At 40.9% G+C, this 7,500-nt stretch overlaps 1 pseudogene; it reads right to left on the minus strand.

Annotated features, from left to right (window-relative positions):
- Positions 1–5,889: 5,889 nt before the first annotated feature.
- On the minus strand, positions 5,890–7,032 carry LOC138008856 (uncharacterized; annotated as a pseudogene).
- Between the last annotated feature and the right edge of the window lie 468 nt (positions 7,033–7,500).

Genomic DNA, 7,500 nt, shown 5'->3' on the forward strand with positions numbered 1-7,500 from the left:
AAGAAGAGAGAAAAGGAGCCAGAACAACATAACAGTATACCAGTAATAGCTAAAACTTGGTGGAAGAAGTTAATCCACAAATTCCTTTCCTGGACACTAAACCGTTTGTTATTTTTACGGATGCGTATTTTTATTAAAATGCTTTGATGGTTTTTTTGCTTTGTTCAGGAATGAAGCTAAAATTTTTATTTTCAACTGGAATTAAACAGCACTGAATCATCTGTACTCTTTTGGACTTAAAGAAACAGTTGATTTTGTTTGTTTGTTTGTTTGTTTGTTTTGGCCTAAAATGCGAGAAAACATCTGTTTGTTTTTACTCCTTTTTCTCACAGGCAGCTCAGACTCCGAGGATAAAAAATTAGAAGGATTTGTACAGGAGTCTTGATAACAAATTAACATTTCGTTGAAAGAAACATGCGCAGGTGCACTACTGTAGTACCTGCCATCGGCAAAGTAGAGACAAATTCTCACTTGTCTACCCCTCCCTCCAGCAGTTTGCTTGGCAGACACGTGACCAAGTCAATCTCTTGATCCACAGGACGGGAAGAGAAACCCTAGGAAGAAGGTTGAATCGTATATTCCAGTACACAACGCTACAGACGACAAACCGTTCGTCGTCTGTAGCGTTGTGTACTGTATCACGTTGTAGTTATTGGCCAAGACGCTGGAATGAGAAGCATTTATTGATTCCGTGGGACGTAGGGTACTGATATAGAAGATGAATTTTTTTTCTAGATTTTTTTTCGGGGCTCAACTCGAGGCTCGGGGTACACAATCTATTGTCTTTGGCCAATATGTACGCCACGTGAATAAGGCTCATAGGGTACGCTTTCAAAAGCTGTAGTACATGGACCTAAAAAGATACCATCTGTTTAAGTCATTCGCACTTCTATCGTCTTGATTACGTTGTATGATCCTGGGGAACTATCCTATAACTGGAATTGTGCGAAAGTTTAAAGCAAACATAAAATGATGAACGCTTCGATCATTGTTACATGTTCACGCTGTCGTCAAAACCTTTTTTTAAATTTGGTTTGCACAGCCTTACGGCACAGGTGGTGTTTACAGCTGTTTCGAGAAAGGTTGTCCAAAAGAAGCGTAAAAGCGTACGCGACAATGACGAAAGGCATTACGGTAAACTGTCAGTTGGAGTCAACGAAAACATGACGGCAATGCTATCGAAAACGTCACCTAGAAATACATGCTCATGCTATGTAACAGTGTTACTGACATTGAGATACTAGTGAGTTTCAAAATTCAGTTAAATGATCCAGGCCATGAATTAGTAACAAAGGGTTAAGATTCACAGAGAAAGCATGATTCTGACGACTGTAACCTTACTTATTTTATGTCATGTTTTGCAGAGAAGGTCGGAGAAATTTACCAAAGTGCAGAGCCATCGTTTTTGCTAATGAACCCTCTCGATTGTGAATGTGTTTTGGTAGCTTGATGGCGGGAGAGAGCTTCAACATAAGCCTGCGTGTTCTGCCACTTCATCAACGCCATATCCTAAGAAATCTTTCATCCAAATAGCTCACCAATGTCTTCACTGGACGGTCGTAGCATCTTAATACCTTTCGGCATTGTCGCGAACGCTCTTACGATTCTTTTGGACAACCTTTCTCGAAACAGCTCTATACTGCAGGTAAAATCCGTTCTCAGGTTGAATCTGTCTTTACTTAGATTAAATTGGTGATCTTTATTTTATCCAGGTTGAATATGCATTCAGATGTCTTGAATTGAAGATACTTTTTTGGAGCCTAAATTAAGCAAAGAGAAAAATTAGGGTCAGATTGGTATTAGATTTCGTTATTATACATGGATAGAAATCATTTTAGCGCTAGTGGTGAAGACACAGGACTATAGATCTGGAGAGTCGGAGTTCGAGTACAAGTAAGTGCATAGTACAGTTATTTGTTCCCTTACTATGTTGTAACGTGGAGATTGAATGGATAAGTGTACGAATACAGAAATCCATAAGATAATACCGTGACGAAACAATGAAAGTTGTATTTAGATGCGTAAGACATCTTGAGGGAAAGTATAGGTGTTTTCAGTCCCTTGATCACCAATTTAACCTAGGTAAAAACGGATTCAACCTGAGAAAGGATTTTACCTGCAACGTTTTTATGATACCGGACCGACTTTCGTCCCGGAGCGTCAACGGACGTTGGGCGTTCGACTCTCCCCCCTCCCCGCAGCGAACGCCAGCGTGTTGCCATGGCTCCCACTCCTTCCGCCTACGGGCTCGCCTCTTCCCATAATTTACTTCTGCCCGGGGCGTTTGGGAGTGAGGGCTCCCATGCAGTGATAATTTATTACAAATTGTAACAGAAACCTCTTTCAAATAAAGTTAACTAATGAAGTTAAACAAGACTTACCTGTAAGTTGAAGTTTGACTGTAATTCTATGAAGATAACAGTCACGAACTAGGGAGTCACGTGAGATACATACGTGTAAGCCAAGCATTCAGTCTTTAAAGGCGAGTGATTGCATAAAAACCATAAGGATAGATGTATAAGCTACAGACCAAAAAAACCCAGGTAAACAGAGCTGGGCACATGACTCCCTAGTTCGTGACTGTTATATTCATAGAATTACAGTCAAACTTCAACTTACAGGTAAGTCTTGTTTAACTTCCAAATTCTATTTCGATACCAGTCTCACTCACTAATGAGTCACGTGAAACTTTAAAGCTATGTAATCACGAGAAAATAATAATAAACTCAAACAGGTTTATTGCCCCATATATATAATAATAGGCCGAAGCTCGTAAAAACCAACAAAACGTTCTCTAATATAACAATCCTGAACAACAAGGTCTACATTTGGAGATTCTCCAACAGACGTTGTCCATAATTCTCCTTAGGTGGAGTAAATGGTCTACTATAAAACTTCCTAAATGTTTCTGCATTAGACCAGCCCGCATTCTCCATGATAGTAGACAAAGGTACTTTATTCTTCTCAGCTGCAGAGGTGGACGCTGCCCTTGTGCTATGTCCTTTGTAGACAGCAGTGTCTATTCGTGACATTGCCAGAACCTCCTTTAACCATCTAGAGATAGTATCAGTTGAAACAGGTTTGTGAGGTTTTTGGAAACTCAAACGAAGCTGGTCACACTCCTTTCTAATGGTGCTAGTCCGTTTAAAGTATTCAGATAGGCATGCAATAGGACACAAACGGTTATCTGGTGTATAGGCTTTAACCACCAATTCTGACATATGTCTTCCAGGCTTTGAGGTCTTCAAAAGTTCAACTATTGTGAATTTACAAGTGTCCTTTTCTAGAACCATGTTGTTAACGGATAGCCTCTGTAAAGTTTGGCATCTCTGTCCTGATAACAAAGCTAAAAGCGTAGTAGTTTTGAGAGTCAGTTTCTTCAGCGTTAGCTTCTAAGGCGTCAGATATTCTGATAAATGTTTCAGAACTATCCTTACATCCCAAATGCTCTTGTATTTTGGTAAGGAAGGTTTCAGTTCAAATACCCCTTTAACAAACCGACATACTAAGGGATGTGTTTCAAATTGGCTGCCATCTGGTAACATAACAATTGAAGACAGTGCACTCCTTGCTGTATTGATGGCACTATATTCTATATTAGAATCAAATAGTACCACCAGAAAATTAATGCCTGCCTCTACAGAGGGATGAAAGGGATCAATGACCCCTTGCAGTGCAGTGGCGCTTCCACTTTTGAAGGCAGGGATCGCGTTAACGCAGAAATCGTGCATTTTTACGCAAATAAAATCCAAAAAATGCATGATCGAAATTTTAATGCGTCCCAGGACGCAAGGCACTGACTCAAATAACTCACACAACTTGCTTTGATTTGTCAGTATATTCTGTTGTTTGTAAAACTGTTGGAGCGATCTGTGATCATAATTGAAGTTCTAAGAAATGGGGTTTAAAACATCTAAAAAGGTTAAAACTAAATTTTCGACGACCTTCTGCGGTCTTCTTCAGAGGAATGTACTCTGCAAGTCACTGAATGCAAAAATATAGCAAAAGACATCACTGTTCATTGCTCCTAAGGGAGGAAACCAGTGATGCGTAAACCCTTGGAAAGGGTGCTCTTTCATTAACAGTGTTCTTGTCCAGGAATGAATGTAACGGCTCTAGAAAAAGCCTTTCTCGGCCGTTCCTATGCATATGCGTCAATATTAATTCCAAGGTGGTTACTCTCTTTTTCTCATAATTTAAAACATACTTTTTTTCTCGCAGAGGGTCACCAAGATTTTGGGACCCCAAAAAATGCTTGGGACCCCAATTTGGCCTAACATGCGGGTCCCAGGACCCAGATTGAAAAATCCTAGTGCCATCCCTGTGAAGGTAAGTAGCATACTGCTTTCTAGGACCTGATCGCCATGCCTTCTCGATGACTGTGGTAGCTGTTGTTGAAAGGCCCCCGACAAGTGACATAGAATCAATGTGAGCTTCTTGTGTAGCGGATGGTGCTCCTTTGGTTCGCTGGGTAGAAATAATGACATGTACCCATATTATTCAGCGTAGCTTCTGTGGTGGTATTATCCACCATAACTTTGACATGCTTATTACTAGTCAAAGTGCTAAATGATTTAAGAGCAAATAAAACTGCCAGCATCTTTAAGTAATTAATGTGTTCCCTGGCCTCCTCCGCTGTCCAGAGGCCACCTGTTGACAAATCATTTGTTGCTGCGCCCCATCCCATTTTTGATGCATCCGAAGTAATTGTAATGTCAACATCACCCTTGCTTATTGGGTTGTAAGCCGTCTCAATTGAGTCAGCCCACCATACAAGTTCGTCACTACTTTGGACCGATATTTCCATGGTTGCATCAAAATCTCCTTTGCTAAATTTTAAAGCTGTAGTCTTATCATACTCCAGAGATCGGTAAAGTAGGGGACAATAAGCTGACCCTGGGAAACTTGATACTATGTATCCAAGGCACTGAGTCACTTTCCTTATAGTTGGTTTCTTGCTTTGTAGCAAGTCTGTAGCTGCTTTTTTAAGCTTGGCAGCTTTTTCTGGTGTGAGCCTCACACACATGGACACTGAGTCAAAGACAAATCCTAAATACACCATTTTTTGGGTGGGAGAAAACACAGATTTATGTGGGTGTACCACAAAACCTAAAGTGTCTAAAATTTTGACTGTATCAATAACATTCTGTGCACAATCATCCCAGTCTTGGCCAAATAGGCATGAGCCATCAATATAATTTGTAGATAAGTGGCTAAGTTGTCGAAGGGTGGAGAAAACTGGCTTCATTATTTTTGTAAATTTACGAGGGCAGCACGCCAGCCCATTGGGGAAACATGTAAATTTATACAACACATTATTCCACTCAAATTTGAGGAATTTTTGATGCGATTTTTCACTAGGAACTGAGAAATAAGCGTCCTTAAGGTCAATGGAGGCCATGTAGCAGTTGGTAGTCATTAATATAATGGCTGTCCAGACTGAGTCCATTTTAAAATGCTGATATTCAACATGCTGGTTAAGACTCTTTAAATTTAGGATCATTTTGAAGGATCCGTCTTTTTTCTCAGTTACAAAAATGGGTGAGAGGTATTCTCCTATTTCATGTCTGCAAGGGACAATAACCCCCTTGTCAAGCAGTTTTTGAATTTCTGCATCTATAATCAGTGAGTCACTGATGTTACATTTTTTATCTTTGGGAATTCTATCTGTTATTGGTGAAGTACAGAACTCTATGTACTGCCCTTTCACACAATTAAGGACTTCTGTGTCAGAAGTGATCTTATTCCATTCACAAAAATAATGTGCCAGTTGGCCACCTTCAAAACTTTCCACCTTGGTTTCTGAATAATTTTTGAGTAATCGCTCACAAAGGATAAGGTTGTTTACCTGTAAACTGTTAAATATGTCAGTGGATAGCCTTTCAACATTCAGGGCTGCTTCTTCCCTTGGTCTTGTCGGGAGTATGACCTCTGATTGGGCTTCCACTGACGGCTCTTCGCTAAAAAAGGCTGCCTTCCACGCTTGTCTGATTTTCGCGGGAAATTTCCCCGGTAATTATTCTTGTAATTTTGGCGGTTTTCTACTGCGCCGCCTATCCTGTTCGAAGCTCGGATGCTATTGAGCCGGGCCTGGAGGTCGACACAGGTACATGTGAGGCACATAACCCTGTATATTCTTTGTTTAAGTGGGGTTTTATGGACTCCCTTCGGCGGTGTGACATTTCAATGTGAGCATGACCTAGAAGGGCAACCGCGTCGGTATTCATCTTTATCAACGTTTTTAGGTCAGGGTCGAAATTCGACTGTTATGTATGCTTCACATTCATTATCAATTCGGTCGATTTGCACAGTAGTCCTCTAACCGTAGCCAGTGTTTTCTGAGTTGAGCTCGACCTGAAGCCGTGCTGTTTCGCTGAGTGGCTCAAGTTATCCCATATTTTGGTATTTGCCCGTGGTGTTGTGAGAGTCTCACACTTCGAGGGACGTAGATATTTCCCATACTTATCTTTCAATTTTGAGTCTGGCGATTTAGCAGACCATTGTTTGTTTTTGATTTCTGCGAGTTTTTTATCAATAGCAGGCCCCGTATCCTCCGAGCTCTGCAGTTCCTCAGCAATCTCCGACAACAATGGGTCATTGTCGTCTGTTTGCTCGTGTCGAGCATTGTGTTGTTTTGAATCGTCGCCATAAAGCTCCTCGAGGTCTTTGTCCGAGTCATCATCTTCTTCTGAGGAGCTAATATCCTTCGAAGTGGTTGCTCTTTTCTTCTTTGGATGAGAGGAATGGTCCTCTCACTATTAAAAGTTGTACGTCAACCCGTCTATTCCAGGTGACTTTGACTTGTCGTTTTCCATGGGGTACTTTTTAGTGAAGTCGCTTGAGGGATCGTTGCATCACCTGCATAGAGCCCGCCATCGCTTCGAGAGAACTGTTCAAATTCTGCATAACCTGAACCATCGGGTCCGTCGTTGTTGCCGTGGGACTTGTCTGCTGCTCCTTTGACTCATCACCAATCAGTTCATCCTCCTCTTCGGTTGATAAAGGGTGTTTTTCTTTTTCTTTGGTCGCCATCTTCAAACACAGTACTGAACGCTCTTAGATTACGCGCGCAACTGAATGCTTGGGTTACACGTAGGTACATATCTCACGTGACTCACTAGTGAGTGAGACTGGTATCGAAATAGAATTAGTATTTGGCTTGAGCAGAGTAAGTTTACCTTCTAAGTTTCTCAAGTTATATTCAGCAAAGCGTTGACTGAAAAGACGTTGAAGGTATTCCGGGACAAGATTATTAACTGTTTTATACATAATTAGGGCTTTCTGTTTTTCGTGTAAACACGATACGAAATCAAGTCATCATCCCGGTATGGAACTCACGCCAGAAAACTGGGGGTAACCACGCATTTTTCAAAGATAATTAATCAACAATATTTGTAAAAAGCCTTAAAGTGCTACTATGATCAAAAAATCATTTTCTTTGTTTCTTCAGATTTTGATAGCGTGTTCGCTTTACACCTGACTGGCAGGATTTTGAGCTTT

This window comes from Montipora foliosa, chromosome 6 (genome assembly GCF_036669935.1).
Source record: "Montipora foliosa isolate CH-2021 chromosome 6, ASM3666993v2, whole genome shotgun sequence".
In the NCBI taxonomy this organism is placed as follows: Eukaryota; Metazoa; Cnidaria; class Anthozoa; order Scleractinia; family Acroporidae; genus Montipora; species Montipora foliosa.